This window comes from Podarcis gaigeae, assembly GCF_964106915.1.
Source record: "Podarcis gaigeae genome assembly, chromosome: 10".
In the NCBI taxonomy this organism is placed as follows: Eukaryota; Metazoa; Chordata; class Lepidosauria; order Squamata; family Lacertidae; genus Podarcis; species Podarcis gaigeae.
The window spans coordinates 52,546,136-52,571,786 of NC_139686.1; the positions used below are offsets into that span (position 1 = coordinate 52,546,136).

At 39.9% G+C, this 25,651-nt stretch overlaps 1 protein-coding gene across 12 annotated transcripts in view; it reads left to right on the forward strand.

Annotated features, from left to right (window-relative positions):
* FOXP2 (forkhead box P2) overlaps window positions 1-25,651 on the forward strand; it is a 350,478-nt gene that overhangs the window by 27,155 nt on the left and 297,672 nt on the right. For 6 of the 12 annotated variants that reach the window (XR_014555348.1, XM_083699205.1, XM_083699199.1 and 3 more), the window contains exon 2: window positions 19,592-19,722. The exons of 2 other annotated variants lie outside the window; for them this stretch is intronic. The gene's annotated coding sequence lies outside the window, so the exon portion shown is untranslated. Of the gene's footprint in view, window positions 1-9,339; window positions 9,586-19,591; window positions 19,723-25,651 lie in introns of those variants that run through there. 4 more of the 12 variants (XR_014555349.1, XM_083699191.1, XM_083699202.1 and 1 more) reach the window with 1 other exon arrangement.

A 25,651-nucleotide genomic window follows, 5' to 3' on the forward strand; every position in this document is an offset into this window, starting at 1 on the left:
CTATAGCACTTCCTCTTCGTTCAAATCGTGCCTGCAGGTCCAAAAAGTTTGACAACCCTTGGCATATAGGTGGTCTTACACTTGTTCCTGCTTTCTAAATACTGCATTGCTGTGAGACAAAATCTCACCAAAACAAGTAGTTTGCAGGTTGTATATGTGCATTGTATATGTGCACTTTCATGTGCATTGGTGTGCTACTGTAAGGAGATACATGTGGGCAATTACTGCTCTATCGATATTAATCTTATACACTCCTGTAATAGGCTGCCATAAATGGCTTCACTGCAAAAGGCTATCGGCATACTGTGTATTTGCTTTCACAAAGTATTTAACTCTTAAGTATTAAACTTAAGGTAGGCAGGTAACTTTAATCTTCCGGAGTCCTGGGAGAATCTCTCTTTTTGTCATGCCCACATGAATTAGTTATGATTTCCTAATTTGAACTATTTTCCTTGCTGTTGTGTTGTTGATCGTTACCCCAGATGGTGGAATAGGTCCACATAATGAGTCTGTCATATTTGTAATTAACAGCTTGTTTGCTAGGGGCCTGTTTGGACATCTTTCACAAATTTGTTATTCTGTTTTGTGGCATCTGTGTAATAAAATGTAGGTTCTGATCCTTGGAAAGAAAAAAGTCTAGGTGTGAGGTCATGAGAAACCCTATCTCCTAAGAGAACAGAAAAGTTGTGTAATAATGACATCTCTCTGAAAGCTACTCAGTACATATGGAATATGTATTGTTAACAATTGACTTTTAAAACAGAAAAGCCCATTTTTGGTGAGAAGCCCATCTCAAATACTTTAAAATGTCTTTTAAAGCAGACATTTGTGGTAAAAAAAAATGTCTCTAGAACTATTCTTCCCACTTTTTTTTTTTACAAAGTCTAAAAATCTATGTAATTCTGTTCCCTCACTCAACTAATGCCGCTTTTTTAACCCTGCGTATTGAATTCAATAGGACTTACTTCTGAGTAGACATAATGTTATTTTGATGTTCATAGTTAAACTGATTTGGCCCCTGGGTATATGTTGTGGGCTTCTCCTCTCCCTCCTTCCATCCTTTTCTGGCCCCAATTCCTTTCCCGACTTTTTGGCTTAAAATAGCCCTGGTTTTCCTGATTCAGACTTTCTGATTTTTGGTAACCATAACACTGTGAAATCCACATTGGAATTGGTACTCAGCAGGATAAAGGAAACATGCAACCTACAGCACTTTTGTTTCGTTAATCCTAAACTGAGCCAGGGTACCACTTCTTGTTGAATTTGCACACATGTATACAAAATAAATACCGTACGTGTTGCAAGCTGTACATGTCACTGGTGGCCTGATTGTTTCTTGGTTGCTGCTCACTTTTATCTTGAAAAGTATGTGATTCATACACATTCTTAATCACTGAGGCAATACATATACAGGCAGCCTCCCATTTACGTGTGTATTCAAAATGTTTGCGATCAAGCATTTGTGCATTGTGCCGTACCCGGAAGGCAGATCTGTTGCAAGGCAACAGCAGTGTTAAGTAGGGAAAAAGTAAAGAGCTTCATGATATGAAAGGTTTCATGGGGCCTGTGGGAGAATGCACTTGCTTGGGGGGGTGGGATAAACTATTCTAGGTGAAAATGTGCTAATTATTGTAACTGAATGAGTCAGTTGGGGTTGTTACTTTCATGATAGTCCTCTTCCTTGTTCAGGTAATGCCATCTTGTTTCAGGGCTGGGGATGGAGGCAGCTGCAATATTCCCCTTACTTCACCACCACACCCTATGCTAGAGGCTTGAAGAATCCTGCTAGTCTCAGCACATCCCAGATTGCCTCTCTTTGGGTGCCTGAAGGCTAACCAAACCTATGGGATTCCCCCACTTATTTTGCAGTCACTCCGGCTCTGAGATTGCAGTCTTGTTTTCAAGGAAGAAACATCTCAGGTTATTCACTAACTTGCTATTCTATTCAGCCAGTGAGGGAACAGGCTCTTTCCCGCAAGGTTGGGAAGGGTTAATTTAAAAAAAAAAAAATCACACAAAAATTATTATAAGCCTATTCCGTTATGAACTTTCCTCTCGTATGAACCATGGTGTGTCTTCCCAGTTGGAAGGAAAGGAATGTGTCAGAGCAAAGCATGCTTCAGCCTACGGATGCAACCATCGCATTGCAACATAAACCATTAAATACATCATACCTATTTAGAAGAAGAAAAATAACACAGTAGGCAAAATTGAGAAAAATGTGGACTGATACAATATACTATAAAGGTTTTGGAAGCTGGCTTTTCATCAAAGATATGTCAGTTTTCTCCTTTACACCTAATTCATCTTGCTTTCTAAGCAATTATGAAAATGCTTAATTCATACTGCACATGCTAATTTAAAACAGCAGTGATCACAGCTTTCTGAGCTCATGTGTTCTAATTAATTGAACTTGACCATCTCTGCTTACAGTACAGGTGAATTCATGCCACAGTATCAATTCAGGGGTTGTGTCTCTGTGTTTGTGCAGATTGAATTGCAGTTTGTTTTTATTTTTCCAAGTTAATCTTTGAATAACTGCTAAATTGCCATGTATTCGTTACCAAATGTACTCAGTGTTGTGACCTTTTGAAATCTACTTAACTTGTTCCACATGTGTACCAGCTTCTCATAAAAGTTATTACAATTGCTTAAATGTAGTCAGTTTTTGAAAAGCAATATTTTTGGTACATGTACACACACACACACACAGAGAGAGAGAGAGAGAGAGAGAGAGAGAGAGACAGACAGACAGACAGACAGACAGACAGACAGACAGACAGACAGACAGACAATCTCTCTCTGGAAGAACAAAATAACATTTCATTTAGTGTATTTTAAATGTTTAAGGTGATTTCTACATGTAGAAATTACAGCCGCTCTTGAGCTATTGGTGCTTCTGTTTCAGATGATAACAACTTTGCCTTTGTAAATACCCTTTTGTAAGGCATTCATAACTCACAGGCAAATGATAGATACTCATGGATGGGCTTTGGAGCAGATGGGAGGAAAGGGCATGGAGAACAGACATAGGGTAGCATTGCTAAGTGTTGACAGTGCTAGGAGGCAGATTTAGCCTTGCCAAACCTGCAGTCATGGGAGGAGAGGAAGGTCACACACTGGTATACTCCCAAGTCATGTAAAGTAAACTAAGCAATTTGACCACTAGTGATAGCAGTGTTGTCTTTCAGATCCCTTGCCTATCTCTTTTTGGCTTTTTGTTTCCACCCAGCTTGATGTTAATGTACAACATATATGGTTGTAGTGTTAAAGGATGGGAACAAAATGGGTAAAAGAGCAAGGGAACAGCAGGATATGCTGTTAGCAGACAGACAAGAGAAAAGGCCTACTTTTGATCACACTTTTTTGTATGACTTTTTTTTGTCAATTGGGTAAATATTAACAGACTAGATTATGACTGTAGTCTAAAGAGAGATTTTGTTTTCTCTAGATAGCTGGAAAGGTTTTAAGGCTGTTTTTTAAAAAATGTAAATTTAAATTACAGTTTCAAAAATTACAGTTTCAAAAATATTTTTTAAAACCTATTTGAAATACCTTTCAATGCATAAGAAAGCATAAGAAAGATTTTGATGTAACTTAAGTAGTGTTCTAATACTGTAGAAAGAGATCTGACAGGTTTGTATTAAAGGTTTTTAAAAAATTATTTCATCAACAACTAAAAGGCTTCATTCTAGATACCTTGGTAGCTCTTGAGTACTGAAGGTTGTATGCATTTTTTGTGAAGACTTATTTCCCCTTTGTGCTTCGCAATATTACTTTGAAATAATAACATCAGTGGGACAATTTTGGATCAACTAGGGGTTTTTTTTACCCTCGCATGTTAATTTTGGTTTTACTTTAAACATATTGTTTGCCCGCCTTCTAAATTTCAAGGAAGAACACTAATCTGTGCTCATTTATTAAGAAATTAAGAAAATAGTTTATATAGTACCGAGTGAATTAGTGATTCCTTTTTTTAACTACCTCTCCCCTAATATGCATAATCTCCCTAAAGTTCTTAACAAAACACAATGGCTTTTTGATAAGATGTTTTGATGAGACATTCATCCCTTTAGAGAGAGGATCTCAGATTCCTCTAGGCAGTTCCACAAACTATACTGATCCTGAGAGGAAATCTGTGGAGCTCATTAGGATCACCTGCAATTAAAAAGAATTACCCTAAATCATACTTATTTTGTTTAATTATTCATGAAATCTGATCTAGCTGAATTTTGGTTATTACAGCAGCAGCAAAATACAGTTTGCAGAATGACATCAGTGCACATGACATCAGTGATGTGCTAGCATTCACATTTGACGTGGGTATTACACATTAAGTTTATAGTTTCTGAACCTATAGAAACACTCCCAAATTTAAGATAAACTTGTGGACTTTCTCCCTATTCCAGAAAAAAGCAATTGAAATAGCTATGATTTTGAATGCAGATTTAGTAAATTACTGCATTACATAACATTTTCAGCTGGACGTTAAGGCCACATTTGAGCAACAGTTAAGCACTTTTTAAGACCCATTAATTTCAGAAGCATGTGTTTTTTTAGGTTGGCTTGCTAAAGAATGATAATGATGAACTAGTAATTTGAAGACCAAATTTAGATTAGGTTTGACATTACAGTTCATGGCAATATTTTTATTAAATAATTCCATTTGTTTATAGGACAACCACAACAGGGCCAGACTGCATACAAGTGACCCCATGCTCTCTAAGAACAACTTGCTAATATTTCTAAAGTTTCTGTAGTGGTATATTTCTAGTGGTGCTAGTCATGTTATGACAAGTTTGGAAACATTCTCATAAAGAAATAAATAGGAAAAATAGAGAGAACATTTTAAAATAGCAGACTGTAAACCTTTCCTATCTGAATGCTACCCATGGACCTTTTGAAGCTTTTTCTTATTAATTGCCTTCCTGTTGCAGATTGAACCTAGGAATGAGGGTCTTTGAGAGCATGAAAGAATAGGATTTATGGTAATAAAATATGCTGATGCCATGGTAGGTCCTGTGTAGATAGACAGCCGTAATCTCTGTTGAACAGTACTGTATGAACCTGCATGTCTAAGCAGCGAAAAACCAATAGTCCACAGCAAGGTTGTGCAGCATTCACAACACACAAAAACCAGATACAAGGTAAGTGTGTGTGTGAAAATCTTACAAACTTATTAGTAGTAAACAAAACCAATAAAACATTTATATAAAAACACAGGTTGAAATTTGGAGGTGGGGTGAATGATGTTTTTATATTTGCAAAATTATATAATTGCCCAGCTCTTAATAACAGTTAACTGTTATAAGTGCAGTGTGTTTTAAAGTTTAGTATCATTGGGCATAATCCAGTATGGCAGCAACTGTGGACAGGAAAGGAGCATGCTCGTAGCCTGAACTGCTTTGCAAAAGTTGAATCAACAAACCAATGGAAAAGCAGTTTATCCATTCCTTTGGATGATTGGCTTCTTTAAAAGCTTTTTTTTAAAACCCCTCTTGCAAATTTCTGTTCTTCCCATGTCTAGCAGGTAGCATTCATGACAGAACTATAAAACGCAAATCAGTTTTAGAGAGGCTGTGAGGGCCTAGGATGCACAGGTACGCACCAATGTGTACCTGCAAATGCATTAGCGCTGGGGTAGTGAGTAGTAAAATGCCTTCCGTAGGGCCTACAGTTTGTCTGAAAAACATCTTTTTCTGCCATTCAGAACTTGGTAGCTATTTGCTAAAGATATAAGTAGACACTTTAACCTTGTCTTAAAAAGGTAAAGGGACCCCTGACCATTAGGTCCAGTCGTAGCCGACTCTGGGGTTGCGGCGCTCATCTCGCTTTATTGGCCAAGGGAGCTGGCGTACAGGTCATGTGGCCAACATGACTAAGCCGCTTCTGGCGAACCAGAGCAGCGCACGGAAACGCCGTTTACCTTCTCGACGGAGCGGTACCTAATTATCAACTTGCACTTTGATATGCTTTTGAACTGCTAGGTTGGTAGGAGCAGGGACCGAACAACGGGAGCTCACCCCGTCGTGGGGATTCGAACCGCCAACCTTCTGATCAGCAAGTCCTAGGCTCTGTGGTTTAACCCACAGCGCCACCCGCGTCCCCTAACCTTGTCTTACATGGATTAAAAGATAATTCATAAATGCATCAGGTGTAAAAGGAGTTCACTGATTTATGCATGTGACAGCTAGCACCTCAGTGTTCAGTGTTTTAAGTGGATGCCACAAACCATCACAGTGCTGCTTCATGTGTTACCTTTGGCTGTTTTCTTCATGCACAAGAGTAGTAAAGGAATCTCTAATGTATGTATATCTAGGTCAGTTTTTAAGTTCACACGTACATGAAGCTATTGACTAGGAGCTAAGAGCATGAGTCCTGTGTCAGAACCTCCTCCTACTCCCCAAGTTGTGTATTTTGCTTAATTAGTTACTCTCTAATTTGTGGCCAAGCATAGTTTGTACATGCCTTGCAGATGAATAGGTTTGGATACGTGCCCAACTCTAGTAGCTTCCATGGAGCTACTTACCTAATCTCTGTAGAAAAGAGTTGCATGCCTGAAAATTAGTGTGGACTGCATTGCTTGCAGTAAAATGTGCATATGATGTGCACTTGGATGGAAATGCCTATCAAAAGGTACATTCAGTTGAAAGTAAGGATGAAATAATATGTCATTTTCAAACTCACACATGCAATCCATCAAATGATATTGCGGACAAATACTGAAGCAGGTCTAAAATAAGGAAAGCTTCCACCCATTGCCCTGGCCCTCCTCTCTCTCTGCAGTATCCTCACCCACCCAAGGCTTTACATTTCAATGCAAAATTGTTTTAAATTTTAAATGTTAAGTTGTAAAAGAAAAAGTGGAGGGGGTGCAGGAGAATATTACCAAAAAGGTAGGAGTAAATTACGCAATCTGCAGTTTTTGGGTTTTTTTGCAGATCTGTGCCTGTAGAAATTAACTTGAGTTTTATTACAAAATCTTGTGGCCGTAGGGTTGATTTACAAAGTAATTCCCAGTTCCGTGTAATCTGTCCTAACCTGTGACTGGGCTCATACTCATGAAGAAAAGGGTGTGTTAACTAGCCAGTACATTACTACAGCTGCAGGAAGGTCCCATGGAAATTGCATCCACGTGCAGTTTCATTTCAGTTTGCGTTTCACTGTGGAATGGAGAGTTCAGTGTTTCTTGGTTGTAGAGGAAAAACATTATTAACTGACCCTCAGATTGGAGTATGGCTAGATGAAGAAGGTTCTTAGGCAAACCTGAGTACCAGGATATGTCCCTCTTCATGTTCCTCTCAGCTCTCTTTATAGGAGAAGGCAAATGGGGAGCTTTTGAACCTTTTTTGTTCTCCAGCAGAATTCGAATTCACTCCCCTTCTCAGTGGTCATCTCCCCTGTAGAAAAATACAGATTGGGAAGCATAGACAGTCCCTGGAATGTTTCAGCCACTTTTCACAGCCACTTGGCCTTCCTCTTAGCTGTGACTCCCACTGAAAGGGTTTGAAATACACAGGCAAACATCTAGCAAACTGCAAAATGAAGTCATGTGTTACTTGTGCCTCAGTTATTTAACCTTCGTGCAAGCACCCTACAGTTCTTCAATTTGAAGAACCGAGGTGTTAAATGCTAGGAAAATGACACAAATATGCACACACTGTAAATTTATGAGCAAATGTAATGCTGTAGCATTTAAAACTTAACTATAAATGTTTGAAAATATTCCTAATAGTGTTTGTAGCATGAGTGCAGATGGTGTAAGAAAATGTTCATTTTTATTATTACTCCTCCCTAGATACTATGATGAGCCAGAATGAACAATTATTACAATTGAGAGTTTTGCAGGCAGGTCTTTTTTTATATATTTACACAATATATTGCAGCTGCCTTTTCAGAGCTGCCACAATCCCACAATCAATACACATTTAGCTGAATTTAAAGTGTGTTTTGTACACACATCTGAATGTATTCACATGCAAGATGATGCTGAACCTGATAAACAGACAGGCACACACAGACAAACATGCCAAGTGTGCATATATTGGCAGAGGAACAGGGATATTATTATCACAACCATTGAAATCTGTAGTAGAACCCATATTAGATTGTATTAAAAAGAAACTATACATGACTTTAAAAAAATGTCAGGATTATAGTTGTAGCTCCCACGTGTAGGATCATCCTTACTTTTTAGTTGCCTCTGCCTTTAGAAATGTGCAGAAGAGGTGTTCTAATCTAGAACCAGTGTTTCAGTTTTGTGCTTTTATGTAGGCAATGGGTTTGTTCTTGTGCTAGGCCAAACCAGGGCTTGGTGGTACTGGAATGAAACCCGTGCTTGCATGCTCCCTTCTGCCCTGGGCACTTCTTAAATGCTTTGCTTCATTCCACAAAGGGACCATGGTGGGTCTCCCTAGACCAGGGGTTAGCAAACTTTTTCAGCAGGGGGCCAGTCCACTGTCCCTCAGACCTTGTGGGGGGCGGACTATTTGGGGGGGGGGATGATGCAAAAGTACCACGAGCCCCGGTGGCTGCTTACCTGTGTCTTGCAAGTGGCAGGGGCTGGCGGTGGTGGCGTAGGGATGATGAGTGACGTGTGAAAAAGCTCCGGAGAGGGGTTGCTTAAAATGGAGGCCGCTTGAGCGCTGCTGACAGCGCTGCTGCTGCTGTCACCAACAAAGCCCTAGCCCCTTTCCTCCTCTAGGTAGGGAAGGGAGAAGCCAGGAGGGAGGAGGCACTGCCGCCGTGTGAGGGAGGGGGAGGGAGCGGGAAAGAATGTGTGCACTGGTGATCCATGCAGCGATTTCCAAACCGTCCGTGGGCCAAATCCAGAAGGGAATTGGGCCTGATCTGGCCCGCGGACCCTAGTTTGCCTACCCATGCCTTACATTGCTGCAGTTCAGAGGAGAACCATCACCTTAGCTACCCATATAATCTAGTCTGGCAGCACCTGTCTCAAGAAGAGAAGTTGCTGTGTTGGTTTGGCTACGTTCTAACTCCCAGACCTAGCCGACAGAGACCTAGTGCCATGCTACCAACAGTTAGAGGGCGGCACACATACATAACCGTTTGTGACTGCCAATTCTGGGATGGGCAGGGAGGATTCTGGGATTATTAAAATACGATGCAAGATTCCCCAGCATATCTTAAGTGGTGTGTGTGTGTTAAGGATAATGGTTTAATTTCCTGAAATGGGAATGTTTGCTTATGTTAAATTACTGTGTATTTTTAACATGGTTCCCCACCCCCTTTGTCAGTAGCTCTCATGTGATTGGATGTCTGTGAGTCACGTGAGCGAGGCATTCCATTCTGTTGTGACCGTTATTCCAGTAACTTGTTTTGTAACTGTCTTTCTACTCTCTATCTGTGAGGGAGAATGGCTGCTGAGAGAGGTTTCTCAGGATGCTACTGTGTGTCAGTGTGATCTGTCTGAAGTGAGACAGACAGAGGAAGATCCCTTAAAAGTTAATAGGGAGAAACCTGTTCAGGAGCCTCTTGTAAGGAACAGAGAGAAGAATACTGCTGAGGTGAAAGTAAAAACCGTTCATAAGAAACTGTAAGGCCTGAGTGAGATCTACAATTCAAGTGAGAATGTACCCTTGTTTGAATAAGCATGCTGTTGTAAATATGTTCTTCTCAGTTATATGTTTATGAAAGTAAAGTTCTTTTGAATATAGTCTTTACAAAGAAGCTATCAATCACCTAGAAGAGGAGTTAACTTCCTAGCTGTAAGCTACTCTGTTACTTTGCTTATCACCAAAATATATACACCCTGGCCACACACCAGTGTGTATGTGACCTGTTGGTATACAAAGACACATTCCTGGCTTGCTTTTGATACCAGCATGTCTGTGGGAAACCTGCTTCACTGACAGAGATGGTGGTTGGGTTTTCACTCCAGAAGTGTTTCTGATGGAGAGGTGCTTCCTAATGTATAATGTAAATATTTCTTTTTGTAAGAAGAAATGTACCAAAGCCTAAGTAGTATATTAAGTTATTTGTAATAATACTAATAACTACAACAGGTTTAGCTTTTTATTAGTGAGCTTAGGAGAGGGGAATTATTTTGGCAGTGGTCGTGTGCCTTACTTTGTTGTTGTTTTAAATAAAAAAACTATATAATGGTGTATCAAATATAGTATAAACGATAGCAACCAGAATTTGATATTAAGCCAAGTAGATTGCATTTTAAAATTCTGTCACTTATTTCTATACGTAAATCAAATTTGGATGAAGATGCTTTACGTCTTTGTTTGTACAAGGGAAAAAGAAAATATTTTTCCTTGTAGAGTAATGAAGTATTTCTAGACAAAGTGGATTTATGATTCTAACATCTTTTGACAAGCACATTGGACTGTAGAAAGAGCATCCAACTTGGGGCTTGGGGCATATGTTGCTACCTTCTGCTAGCATAGCTCCAAAGCAAGTCACTGTTCGCTAAGGGTCAGGTTCATGCTTTCAGATCAGAGAAAAGTAAATATATGGTTGCGTTTTCAGAAGTGATAATTTGTAATATATAATGTAAATAGGTTTGTACGTAAAGATGCTCTGACCTATTTATGTCATGGACTGATGGGATCGATGTATTCAAGCCTAGTCTATAAAAGTAATTATGTAGAAGTGTTCAGATCTGAGCCCATATGGTTTAAAAGGTATGGTGGGCTGGAGACCTGAACTATCACTGCTGATAAACATTATGGGGCAATAGCCTACTCTTTTGCCTGTCCACTTAGAGCAGGGCAGAATGAACAGTCGCCTCTTACTACGTAAATTAAATGGTAGTCTGGCTAATATAGGAGGGGTCACCAACCTTTTGGGACCTGTGGTCACATTGGCAAACCAGAGAAACCGCTGTTAACACCACAACTAAACACACTGCACTTGGGTACAACAGAGCACTTCTTTCAAGCCTACTTCCAGCATGGGGAGGGGACTTTGTGATTGCCAGAGAATGCCTCTGTGAGCTCATTGGTGACCCCTACTTTAGATGAAAATATCCCAGGGTATGTAGAGCTTTAAAGGATAAAACCAGCACTTTTAAATTGAACCTTGAGGCAGTCAGGTGGATAGTGTCATACCTCGGGTTACAGACGCTTCAGGCTGCACGATTTTGGGTTGCGCACCGTGCCGAACCTGGAAGTACTGGAATGGGTTACTTCCGGGTTTCAGCACATGCGCAGAAGCGCCAAATCAAGACCTGTGCAGACACAGCGCTGCAGGTTGCGAACGTGCTTCCCGCACAGATCATGTTTGCAACCCGAGCATCCACTGTAGTGGTGAACTTTTAACATGGGTTAATAATCTGGCCACTGCATACTGTACCAGTTGTAGTTTTTCAATGCTCTTTGAACACAGTTGAATTGATAATTTGAAGGCAATAGAATACCTCTGCAGGTGTTCTTCTCAGTATGGTTGTAATGGTATGGAGGAGAACAGAGGTGTGCAAGATGTGCCTGCCCTTCACCATCCATGCATTGGGGGAGATGTTGGAAGCAAGGAGCTTGGGTCTTTGCGCATAGACCCCCACCTGCCCACTTAGCACACATGTGAAAATCAGCCCAGCTCTCAACCTTTTAATCCTTTTCCCTATTGAAAGCCAATCTGAGTATTGCAACTGAACTGAATATTTGTTTCCCTCTCCTTTTGTCCAGTGTTACGTTATGAGTACCTTGGCACTGGGTCCTATTGAATATATTGATGACATTTATATAAGTGCTAATAATAATGTGTTTTTATGATTAGACCACCAACCTGCTGAAAATGACCGTAAGTGTATGGATTAATAAATAACTGTTTTACGCATGATTGAGATTTGCTTACACTTTGAATGATGAGTGTCTTTAAGAGTGGATCTGATTATGAGCATGGTAGGAATAAATAGATTTTAAAAAGGTGGATTCTGCAAGGAAAAATAGAAATTTAGTTCAACCATGTGTAGAGCAAAAGTATTAATATGTTTAGTTTTAGTTACTTACTTTATAGTTATTTTGTTATTTCATCTGGCTTGTTGGATCATAAACTATTAGCATCATTATCATCATTATTACTGTCATTGTCAACAACTTTTGTACCTCACCCCTTGAGTCATGGTGGGATTCCCACTTGAGGTAGACCATGCTTAGAGAAAGTAACAGCCCCAAGCTCACCTAATGAGCTTTATGACTGATTGGGAATTTAAATACACAGGTCCCTGATCAAAACCCAACAGTCTAATCACTACACCACCCTGGCCTGTAACACACCAAAGACTATGGATTTGCTTCTACTTTCCCAGATGTGTTAACTTTCTGCTGTAAATCTGTGATCTAATAATTACAAGTGCATGCCCTGAAAAAGCAGCAGTAAGGGGGCTTTTCAGTGTAATGGCAGCTTTGCATGTTACTGAAAGTTTCCTGCTGCACATACACCTTGGTGTGAGTTCACACGCATGAACAACTGTGAACTTTATTGTAATTGAATAGGTCAACTTGCCCCCAAACAAAACAATTTGCTGAGGCAATGTTACAATAAGGCAAGTGTGAATTCAAGAATTTACCAAACTAATTTACGTCTTTTGGGGTGGGGGGAATTGATATGGTGACAAAATTACCAAATGTGTATTGAAACTTTCTGTGCCACACAACATTTTGACCATTCGTTGACAGCTTTGTTATTTTTTAAATGATTCATAACTCACCATTAAAAATCAATCTCAGAGCAGTATACGGCATAACAATATAGAATAAACAACCAAACCACTGTAACAGTACATTAGGAGCTATATCGCAGCACTATGAGAGCAGGAAAAAAAACCTTAATCAAATTCCCGAGTAAGTAAATATGTATTTATAAGACGTATAAAATCCATCATGGTTGATGTCAACTGAGTCTGTGAGGAGAGGGCATTCCACACCTGGCTGCTTTACAGAGAAGGCCCTCTCACCTGCTGCTGCATTTTGCAACATCAGCTAATGTGGCATTATTAAGAGTCTCGAAGACTAGGCTGGTCTGTAGGGAAGTAAGGAGTCTAATGAAGTGTACCAGCCCTTGTGTATTATGAATAATATCATAAAATTATTGCAATTTATATAAATTCTTATTACAAACACCTTGAAATTATTTGCAGGAAGCATTTTTATTGTCTTCTACATATTTCATGTATTTTGGTGGATATTCCATTTCGAGAACGTTTTCTTTTTCCATCCTGGGAATTTAACATATGGATGAAGATGCTGCGATGATTAGTTATACAAGATCTGGTGACCAATATTTAATTCAGGTTGTCATTTCTGAGCAACAGGACTACAGATGGCAAGGTTTTGACTGCCCATCACAGCCCTAATACCTCGGGGAGAGCTGTTGCTCATGAACCTCTTTTACATGCTTCAGGTCAGGAGTAGTCAAACCTGTTACAGCACCTGCTTTTGCATATGCAAATCTGTTGTTTTGACATTTCATTAAGCAAGTGGTCTCTTGTGTTGGTAAAGAAGTCTGCAGCATGGACCATACGAAATGAAATTTAGCAATAAAAAAAGACTAATGTGATTTCAGTAGCATATAGCCATGGGATACTGCTTCTGTTTTGGGACTTTGTTTCTGGAAGACTGCCTGTAATCTTGAAGAAGGGTAGAGAGTCAAGTATATGTTTGGAGGCAAGAAGAAAAGGGAAGGTGTTTGCTGTCTGCTGTCATTGACTGTAGGATAGTTGTGAAGTTTGACATGCCCAGAAGCTAATGGATGCCATGTGGGGCAGCCATACACAGCATACTTCAGTTTTCATCATCTGGTGAGCCTCCAGCGTGATTCCCAGGCACAAGAGCTGTAACACGTCTACTTTGGTTTGGAGCTGATTGATCCGTAGTACAGAACATGCTTGTGGGATCTTCTCTTGTTATAGAAGGACATAAATGATTGAAATGGTTTCTTTAAGAAAAGAGGTGGTGGTGGTGAAAGTGTGATTTGTTTGTAGGCTGGGATGCTTAGTAAAAGAATTTGCCATATAATCACTGACAGTTTGCTGCAAAAGTGAGTGCGTGTCCATGTCTAAATTATTTCAAACTACTTAAATCTTTGCAGGATTGTATTTAGAAAAAGTAGGTAGGGAACTAAAGCAGAGTAAAAGCCAACTTGTCTCCCTTTTTTAAAAATGCATTTTGTATATGTGTGCTTTGTGAATGGGATTATTACAGGGTTATATAGAAATGACACTCCAGTATTTATTTATAAACAGATTGACAGGGTGCCCCCCCCCCTTCTTAGCTCCAAACTGCAATAGTTTGCCATGGAGGAGAAGGTGGAAATGTTTATTTAAAAATAGATGAACAAATAATAAATGCTGTCCTTTTGGCTTAAGTTGTTGATGTTCCCTCCCCACCCCAGATACTGTAAGATTCTGATGGCACAGGAAGTATTATGGTAATACTGTTGATGGTGTTAATTATCCGAGCACTGGTTTGTCAACAGTGTGCATCTTAATGGAATAAGCAAAAAAAGAGAGAAAAGCTGCATTTAGAGCTTTTGTTGGAGAAAGGGGGGGAAATCTTACCTTTTAACCTTGTCAACAGATTTATTTTTGACATTCTGACACAAAGCATTATTTGTCCAAGGGTTGGACGTTTAACTCTTCAAGCAACCAGATACCATTTTTATTGGGTTATTAATTCTGGTAGGTGTTAATCTCATCAAGATTTGCAGGCATTTTCCTTCATAGGCCATTCTGATTTGTAGCTTTTTCTTTTCACAGCAGTATTAAATACCAAACCTTCTCTGATATGGAAGTTCATTAGAGATATGTCTTTGATGGCAGCCCTTTCAGGGCTTCAGTTTCAAATACCTTGATGTAAAGCTTAAGAAGCCATTGTGTTGTAAGCCCTCCTTGATGTGCCTTATTTAGATCTGCATAGTAAATCAAGGAAAGTAAATAACAAGGCAGCAGATGGAAGCATGGAGATAAGGCCAGTGAACAATTGTATTTGTATTTTGTTATGATGTTGACAGGAGCTAAAATTCACTAATCTAGTTCAACTGATCTGCATTTCAAAGAAATCTCATTTAGCAGCAACTTGAAGGTTTGGAGGATAAAGTTCTTTTTATTGCAGCTTTTATTGCATTCTTTGCTAATTTATCTGGTCAAGATTTAGCCTGGCTTACTTAAAAACAGCAAGCATGTTACAAGGAGTCTTAAATACTACCAAAGCAATAATGTCTAGACTATGAACCGAAGGTAATTACATATCTAGCACTGAATAGGAAACATTTAGGAAATACTGTTGTCCATCCATACTGAATTGCAAAAGGAATGCAGATAAGGTATTCCCCCCCCTAAAGATTTTCTCTTAGCTTCTTTTCCAGGGAGAAAGGAAAAGAGACTAATACCTAAGCAACTGCTTAAAAACATTAAATATAATAAGTAGGCCTTTGTGCATTTTGAATCCTGTTCTATTCCCAGTGTTTCTCCCTTAATCTAACTGTGAATACAATAAATAAAATATTTTAGCAAATAACAGACTTACTCTTTGTTAAAACAATATACCAAAATGTACACAAACATGAAATGTATTGTGGATACAAAATGAAGTAATTAAAATCCTTAGGTTTATGTGTTTTATATACGGAGTATATTTGGATGAGAAAACCATTTGAAAAGCAGGGATTAAGGATATTGATGTGTGATTTTAGTAACTTTGAGCAAGCTAAAGAGGAAGGCTGGAGGCAGGGTAATAGCTGCCTGCAGATTTGAGGCTATTGGCATGCTGCCTGAATGAAAAAGAACAAGTTCAGATAATACAGGACCCACCATCTTGCAACTGGCTTTCACTAGTCGGGATGAGAATGGGTCAGACTTTCATTTCATGTGGGCCACTTACATGCTTACTCTATGCATGGCCAGGTGAGACTGACAGAAAGGTAAATGAAACAATATCGAAACCTTGTTGTACCTCAAGACTTTGATGTTCCTTTTTGTTCCCCTCACTTGGACAAGACTTCTGTTCCTGCTGAGCTTTCATTGTGGTTTTGAATAAGCCCAGGCATTTTGTAGTGATTGACCCTCTTGACTTTCCCTTTCAATTTCCTTTTAACCAATGCCTTTGTTTTGAGGAAGTTTCCTCTTTTGAAATCAAATGTGACAGGGTTGGATTTTCTTGGCAATTATCTATGCATTGGTAACCCTCTATATATTGGTAACCCCTCCTGTCTTAGCTTGGCACGGTGCTGCAAAGAAAAGGACCAGGGAGTAGCAAAATGGCTGCGAGCTCCCCTCTGGGATCTCAGATGCTTGTGCAGTCTGCTCTTGTCTTTGTCAACCAGGCCAGGAATATAGGAATATATGCAGTAGTGTATAATCCTGATCAGGCAATTCATAGAGGACATTATGCATTATTTAGGCTACGTACTTAAGAACAAGTCTAATTGAACTCATTGGAGTTTACATCTGAGATGTGTATAGATACTTGTTAGTATCTAGAACAGAAATGGTAGAAATGGATACCTTTGTAAAATTCTAGACACTTTCTAGAAGTCAGACATAGCCCCCTATGCAATTGTTGAATTGTATAATTTAAAAATAAATAAAATATATAATGGCTGTAAGTGGGCCTGGACAAACTTGGAGTTTGCAAAATTTGTTTGTGGATTATGATGCTAATTTAATAAAGGAAATAACTTTTAAAATTCATATTAAAGCAGATGATTGTGATGATAGATATGCCGCTCACCTGACTGGGTTACCCTAGCCACTCTGGACAGCTTCCAACAAATTAAAACACAGTAAGACACCAGACATTAAAAATTCCCTATACAGGGCTGCCTTCAGATGTCTTTTAAAAGTCGGATAGTTGTTTATTTCCTTTACATCTGATGGGAGGGCATTCCATCTTACTGTTTACCTCACATTCTGTATGCCCTGGAAGCTACCAAGTACAAGTACACCCATTTTAAAAAATGGTTAATCTTTTAATTTGGAAACTAACATATTACTGTGTACTTAAGAAAAACCTACTAACTTTTTATGGGGAAGCTGCATTTCACTTTCAAAAGGATAGGCATTCGACTACCGAAGTTTGGTATTAGATGCAAGGATGATGGTGTAAAGCAATTACAATAATTTAAGAAACCCTTGTAACTTGGAAATTAGAAATGTTGATGTTCAGATTTGATAGTATATAATCATGACCCTCACCACTATTAATAGACCTGTGCCTCAGGTTTCCCACTACCTGCCCATCCTCAAGGGCCTATAAAAATAAGATTAAAAGTTTATGTCATTGCTAAAGGTATAGAAATAACAGTAGAGCCATCCTGCAACTATTGGCAGACCAGTACTTCAGGCTGGTCAGAACATTTCCTTTCTCCTGGAGTTGAAAAAGGAGATGTGTGCAGTACCTTCCATAGAGCAGTATCAGAAGTTGTTGCCTGCTTGATAGCAGGATGTCACTTTATTCCATTATGCAGGTCTACCTTCTGTTTTGTTTAGGTATGAATGGTTCTTTTTGTTCATAAAGGATATTTAGAGAGTGAATCTGTTACAATGTGTATATTTGGGCTCACATGTGCATCGCCAGCACTCATGTATGTTCATATACACACTGCTGAGAGGTTTAGGATCTTTTGCTGGAGTAATGATGTGCGCTTGTTACGAATGCATGTTAACCCTTAATCTTATGTCCACAAAAAGCTCTCTCACACAAAGAGATAAAGAAAGCTTGGTTTATTATATAAAATAGGAGTGACAGAATATATAAAAATGCTGATTTAGACAGCAAAGTTACTGTCTAAGCAAGTAGCAAATTACAATATATACGCACTTTGATTAAAGTACAAAATAATCCCTAACTATTCTAAAAGGCCTACAGAAGCAGGGAATGACAATTTTGCCTTAAAGGGAAGCAGTAGTGTGCAGAGTCTTAGAGAGCTCTGGGTAACTTCTGTCTAGTTCGAGCTAACTAACTTTTGCATCTAATGGTTTTTTAATCTAATGGAGGGGGCTATGAAATGAGCAGTTCCTACAATTTCTATAGTTACTTTGCTTAATTCTCACCTTACCCATCCTTGGTCACCCTGTTTCTGTTTGTTTAACAAACGTTGAAAGAATTGTGACAGTGAGCAATTTACCTGAACCCGCCATCTCTCTCTGTGTTTGTCTTCACGTCACCTTTCGTGGTGTGGTGTGATGAGGCCCCGGGCCCTGCAGTTCCTCAGAAATAAACACACAGACAAAAATATATTGGGTTAATTGGGATAAATTAGGCCACAACTTTATTGGTTATAGCTGTGAGCGGTTTGGCTTAGGCGTTTGGGTGAAGCCAGACCATATCCTTACTGCCCGTTTGCATGAAGTCTCTGAAGGGTCAACCACCGATAGGGGGAGCCCTACGATATACAGCAATTAAGAGCATCTCCAAGGATCACCGATAGGGTTGTGGCATGGCCCAAGCCCACGCCCAGGCTTTGGCCAGGATCTGTATCCCTGGATCCCTTTAATGGGATACCCTTAATGAGGAGGGGCAGGTGGAGGCAACAACCTCTCCTCCTATAAACAAGGCTTACCCAGTGCCTAACCTTACAGAGTTGCGACGATTGCTACAAGGTAGGTGAAAACCAAATGGCTGGTGCGAGTTTGGCAAGTGGGAAAATTTCTGCCTAGCCCCCAACAACCAGGCGACCGACATTAGTCCATAGCAAGGCCAAGGTCAAGCAGTGCATTAAAAAAGAAAGTGGGTGGACTGGGAGATCTGACAAGAAGGCAAATGGAGCCCCCCACCAAGCTGCAGTTTAAACAGCATCAGTCACACACACCCCGGCTAACCCAATTGGTCAGCTGGGGGGTGGCGTGACACGGCTGGGAGTCCTAATGACGTGGGTGGCATCCCTCTGCCCACTGCCGGGTCACTGGGAGGTCCCGGATGCACGCCCGCAATTACACCCCCTGAGGGAGGGGAGTGGTCTTACCATTGTGTGGATGGATCCCATTGAGAGGTTGAGTATCCAGTACTTGACAACTTTTAGGTCAGATGTAGGTGAACTCAGGATATGCCCAAATGCCTTTCAGCAGGGGGCTGGGATCTGGCTGCTTCCATAGTCACCAAAGCTAATCATGGAGGGCCTCATGTCATATTAGAGTTATGTCAGTGTACCTTAAATAAAAGGAATTGAGGTGGTAGTGGACAAAATTTGCCATACATTACGCAATATTCTACTTTGGAACTTTCAGTCTTACGTTCGTTGTATATCTTATCCCACACATTTCTACAAATTGTAATGCAAGGTTTCCAGAGTGATCCCAGAGTTGTGCCAAAGCTATCTCAAGATAAATTTGGGATTAAAATATTGCAGGAAGAAATGTAATTTTCTAAGCACGGTTGTGTTATGTTAAAACTTTCCTTTAAAATATCCTTCAGGACAGTGTTAATTTACCTGTCTGTCTTGGTTTTCAGGTGTTTGGCAAAAATATATAAGTTCTTTATTCCTCAGCTTAATACACTGCATAAATATGCAATGAAACTTTTCTGTAATAAATGAAAGGGAGCTGGGAATGGTTTGAAAAACCCACAGGAACAATTTAGTATAAAACAGGCTATCAGATCTAAACATTTCTCTGTTCTTTGTCATGCAGATAACTCACTGTCTCTGAAGGGACCTCATTTCTTAACTTTTTGAGAGCCAAGTGATTGAGGAAAGGCCATTACAAGCAGAAAGAAAGAAGTCCTCTTGCAAAAATAGGAGAAAAGAGGAGCTGAAAGAAATGTAAGTGTTTCAGTGAACCTTTCTTAGCTAGTATTGAGTACTTAATATTGTCCATGGTGTGTTCAAAGTATAACTCACTCTCTTAATTCACTTATCAATTCTGTCCCATTTGTGAATGACAATCAGCAAACTTCTTTGTCAATTGGGACAGAATAGGCAGAAGGGAGGTATAGAAGCACATTTTCCCACAATGCACTGGTGACCCCAAAATACTGGTCAGTCTGTCCCTCATGTGCCCCATTCATTCTTTCCCCCATTCATTATTTTCTTCTGATATCGGACTGGGTTGAATTCATGCCTGTTCCTCATATGAATGTAGAGGAGGAATTCTAGCTGAACAGAAAAAAATTCTGTGGAAGTTTGCTGCTTGGAGCAGGATGAATGATTTTAGCACAAGCATTCCTTCTGAAAAATTTGCACATCTCAAGTTCACAGGAAAATTTGAAAACTGTGGGTGCAGGGGGAGAAACATTCACATCCCTAATTTCTGCTAGAAAGCTGGAGAAGGGAAGCAAATAATTTTGCCCGTACTTTATATTGGCAAATTTTCACACCTTTTCCACAAGAGAATATTAATATTATGCTTGGCAATAAGCCCAGGCCTGTAGGTGAAGATGTGGGCACTGGAAAGGGGAAATGATTTAATTTACTTTGTTGGTGATCACTGGTGCTGAAACCTTCATCTCATCCAGAACACTGCTTCTCTTGACTTTCAGTAATCTGTGTCTAATTAGTTACAATGTTTTGCTCCTAATGGAACATTTTAGATTACATAAAGGGAGGACTTGCATTTTCATTTCCTAATCGGAACTAAAACCAAACATTGCAACCCAGTCAGTAGTGAGAGAAGTACTATTTGTACAAAATTATTTAGATACACCCCTTGAATCTCATAGTGAAATCATTCCACATCAAAACTTAAGAGTTAGTTCACTCTGATTCTTCTGTTAATGCTTTTATATCTTTAAATTTTGAGAGCACGTAGGACTTAGCAGATTATTGCATTTCTTACAGTGAAGGTTGTATATCTAGATATGTGCATAATGATGTGTATATATTTATGATAATATTTAGGGCTGGCTGATATCTGGTTTTCAGCATTGTGATATATCACCAGCTAAACAATGCGATATACCACTATATCATGATGTCTAAAATAAGGATGGAACTTATTTTAGACAATATTGGCAATATTTGGTTTGTTGTCTCCACACCCAGTTCAGAGATAGCAAGCTCAAATATTCATATGAAAGTACTGAGACCGAGTTATGGCAGGTTCCGCAAAACGTACCAAGTCTATTACTGAGTATGGATTTTAACATAGGTCCACTATATTCATCCTTCAGATTACACAGTTCTAAAATATGCTTATCTCAAAAATGAAAGATCTTTATTTTGTCATTCTTGTGGACAAGTAGAAGTTTGATTATGAATTGGTACCAGCAGGTGGGACCTGCAGTGTAGTATTGCCATGTATCTCTACTTTCTAATAGAAGTGCTTCTGTTTTGGAATTTCAGGGGTCCTAAGCAAGAACTTAGTAGTGCTGTCAAGTCTTACAGTGAGATTCAGGAATGAAAATAGAAATAATTCCACATGTACCTCCAAACACTACCTGCTGAGCATTTTATAGCAGTATAATGTGGAGAATGGGAAAGGGAATATGGCGTCATTTCCCTTTTACTTTTTAACTTTGACGTACTCATGGCCTAAAACAAACAACCATAAACCACACCTACCCTAGTTTACCCATTGCGGAACAGACACCTTAATATTCTGTGTCTCAGACTGCTATCAACTGTAGGCTTAATCTGTGTGATTTCACACCTTGCTTTTTCCTCTCCTCAGTGGTCTGAACTGGAACTTCACTGTTCATATGAATGTTAAAAAGCATGGGAGACTAAATGAAATCCTGCAGAATGCCATAGCGCAAATGCCAAGAATCTGAGCAAAAGCCTCCCAGACTTGCAGATAGATGCAGTAATAGTGCTTCCAGCTCCCAACCTGCAGTCACTCCAGGAGGTCAGTGGTATCAGCGGGCTCCATCTGTGCCAACTTTTAAACTCCTGCTGGAAACTTTTCTAATCCACTAGGCCTATGCAGGCAGTTAGGAGCACACCCACCACAATGCTCTATTGATGTTTGCTTTTAATTTCCTCTTGCTTTTATGATGTTATTGTTTGGTTTTATGTTGTTGTACACTTCTGTGATACATTTTCATGATAACAGCAGTAAATGCATACAGTATTTCTCACCGCACAAGTTGTTAGTTAGGATGACGTAAGGCTGTTTCGGTGCTAAACCCAGATTGAAGCCAGATTGAAATGGGTCTAGATAATCAGCTTCCTCCAGACATACTTTGTGTCTGGTCAACCACCACATTCTCAGTCACCTTGACCCTCCGAAAGGAATGTTAGCACACTGCCAATAGCTCTCAATGCACCCCTGGGCCCATGGAGGGGATATATTGCCAACCTCTTTCAAGGCAATAGACATTACACCTTTCTGTAAAGAGGCACTAACTTCCCCTTCAATCCACACAGTCAATCCTTCCTGGCTAACACTTACAGACCATGAATGACAAGGGTCAAGGAGAATGTGTGGTTCTCCAGACCCCTTCAAGTGTCCTCTCCGCATCCTTGGGACTTCAGTAACTTAAACTGATCCAACAAAACTTAACTTCATAATGCTCTGGACATTTCCAATGGAGCTTCATCCACTCTAGCATCAGAGCAGATGTGAGTGATGGTGTTATGGATTGCATAAAGATTGACAGACTAATATTGAGGATCTGATGCTTTTTTTGGTATGTGTGTGGGGGGAGCATTCAGTATTTTTATGATTGCATTTAGTAGAAGCTGTAACTTTTTCTTGTTGGTTTGAAATCAGATAAAATATTGGTTAGGAGGATTCCCTCTCCCAAACTCCCAGGTTGATGAACTCAAAAATATGTTGCATTGCATATTCCTGACAATGAATTCTATAAGTCAAATACACTGCGGAACATGTGTTTGTAGAAAATCTAAACAAGCATTTCATGTGCACATCAAACTGTTTTGTAAAATTTATTCTATTGTCTTAACTATCCTGCTGAATGAAAAAGTGCTGGATTCCAGTTCTGTGGATGGTGGTGGTAGAGTAGCAGCATGAGTTTCTCTGGCCTAGGTACTTTGACAGTTTAGGATACTGAGAATAAAGAAATTACAGCCAATTCATTTTATGTTATCTTAAAATTGTACAGCACTTTGTAAACACAGATGAATTAGGCATCACAACCCCCTGCCCCGTGTTAAAACAGCATAAGTCATTAGCAGTGCTGCGGAAGAAGAATGAAATCTCTTTTAACAATATGTTAGCTCAGCTGCCTGTTCCGCACTCTGTGCAATTTACTTAGTGCAGATTCATTTGCATCCATTTTGCCCACACTTGCATTGACTTCTAGAAATTCAAAGCTGGTTTCATATTACAGCTGCCACATGGACGGCTTTTTTTGCATGGTAAGTTTTTAGTGTATATTGATGCATCAAATGGATTGGGCTCTTTGCATCCAAACCTCCCCACACTAAGAAGGTGATAAGCATCCTGTCAGCTGCATGAAGCAATTTAGGGTATATACACATTATTACCCTTTACACTGGCTTCAGTGTGTTTTCACCCTTGTGTTTTAATCTTTGTACGCATGACGTTACTCACCATTACCCACAATCCACTTTCCCTCCTGAAAATACTGCTTTTTCATGTGGTTTCCCCAAATCCAGTTTCACTCTGACTTCAAAACTGTCGAAGGAAGGGCTATAAGTGCTAAGAAAGAGTTTAATCATCAGCTGTGTGGTGTTCACTTAGACTTTTCCTCTCTTATTTGGGAATAAATCCTATTTCATTGGGAAGATGTATAGATAGGATCATTGCTGCAGCCACAGGATGGTGATTTATGCTGGGCAGGGGGCGTGGCAGCAGAGTCGGAGGGCCGAAAGCTTCACCGGTAGGATTTGGGGTAGGTGGTAGTGGTGGTAGTAGTGGGAAACTATGGTCAGATAGCAGGTGGAGTAGAAACAGAATTTGCAAAATCAAGTAGAAAATGCAGTGAGAAAAACTGCTTTACTGCTTTTAATGTATACATACCCTAAGTGTCTTCCATGTGGTATGTAGATCAGCCCTAACACATTATACTGTACAGAACATGGTGTAGGACCCCTTAATATTCTGAAGCAGCCTTACTTTCCTCACTTAAGGCAACACCAGCATGAGGTATAAAGACGTCTTGGAAACTTTGGTCAAAGAGTTCAGTGTAGCAGTCAAGCCTTAATAAGAGGAAGATTTGTGATAAAAGCAAAAGGGTATGAACAAAGGGTACCATATGAGCCTGAAATTTGGATGGGGAGGCATTTCTAATATCCAGAATGGTGGCCTATCTTCGTAAATAATGCAGTATTTCAGGATTTGTGGATCTCATTTGCAATTTATTTTATATGAGCATAAAGAGACTAGCCAGGCAGCAATTAAAAGTACAGTATTATAATGTAATGATGCAATTTAATAGTACAGTACATAAGGCCAAAGTTGGTGTTTATTGTAAGCTCATAATGAAGCTTCAAAACACTATCTCTGATATCATGCTAACTGTCTGAGAGTGTCCTTCACAAAACAAAATGCAGCAGGTGATAACTGCACAGCTCTACATTTGCCCAAGTGGATGATGAAATGCTTCTTGCAGCCACTATCTATCAGTTAATACTAGTACCCCACTGTAGCTTCTAGAAGCCTTGCCCAGTGCAGTTCATAAAGGTTATTTGTTGGTGAAGAGCACTAAGCTCCAGGTATAATAACTATTCTTAGGCCTATTCCATTTCTCCGCCTGAGGCAAAACTGGAATGTGCTACCTCCTGCTGCCTCGCCACCTCTGGAACGTCCTCCTTCTGGCTGAACTTGGTGAGAGGGGGAACATTCCACAAGGCCTTGCTGTGCCCCAGAATGCAGCCCCTCCCCCTCCACCAAAATGTGGGGAGAGGGGGGCATTCTGGTGATGGAAGCCTGAGGCAGCTGCTTCACTGCATGCAACACGCTGGCTGGTTCTGATTATTCCCAGCTAGTTCAATAGGCAATTTGGTATTTTGTGTGTATTAGTAATGCCTACCTCTCTTAATTTTAGCTTGTATGTATCTAGAAAGTCTCTCTCCCCCCCTTTTGTTCTTTTGCTGTGCTGCTGTACCAGTTTACACATTTGCAGCACAATCCAAAGTGAGTTGCAGTATGGAGTGAGAAACTGTAGACAAAACTCTGTTGACTTGCTATGGCGAGCGGGCTCCCTCCCATTGAGGCCAATGAGGGAAGAGGAATTACCTATGTCAGCTCCAGGTTGGTGTAGGTGATAGGGCTCAGGATGGGCCAACTCAGCGGGATGCAGGAACTTGAGACCCAGTGAATCAGAGGCCACTTGTGTTCTATGTGTTCCCCACCACTGGAATGCCCCATTTGAGGGCTTAATGCTAGCTACTGCTGGTGGAAACACCACACCATACCACCACTGGTAGAAATATGCCAGTGTAGATTTCCATGGACCTAATCCTAACCTTATCCAGCCAGCAGATCTGGGGCTAAGGATTGACTTGTAAATTTGTGTATGCATGTATTATTTCAATATAGTTACAGATCTAGAGTTAGTAAACATTAGAAATGTTAGTTTCAATGTCCTAAATATTATCTGAATTCTACAGTTTACAGTTAGTAAACTGTAGAATTCAGATAATATTTAGGACATTGAAGGACAGTTCCTCTGAACTGTGCCAGATATGGAAATCCCTGGGTTTATCCTATGCAAACCAGCCTGGCCAGGATGGTTGAATGCAAGCCATGATGAAACAATGGCCAGGCATCTACACATCACAGAGGTTTCCTTGGGTCTGTACAAAACAAGAGTGGTCATGCTTACTG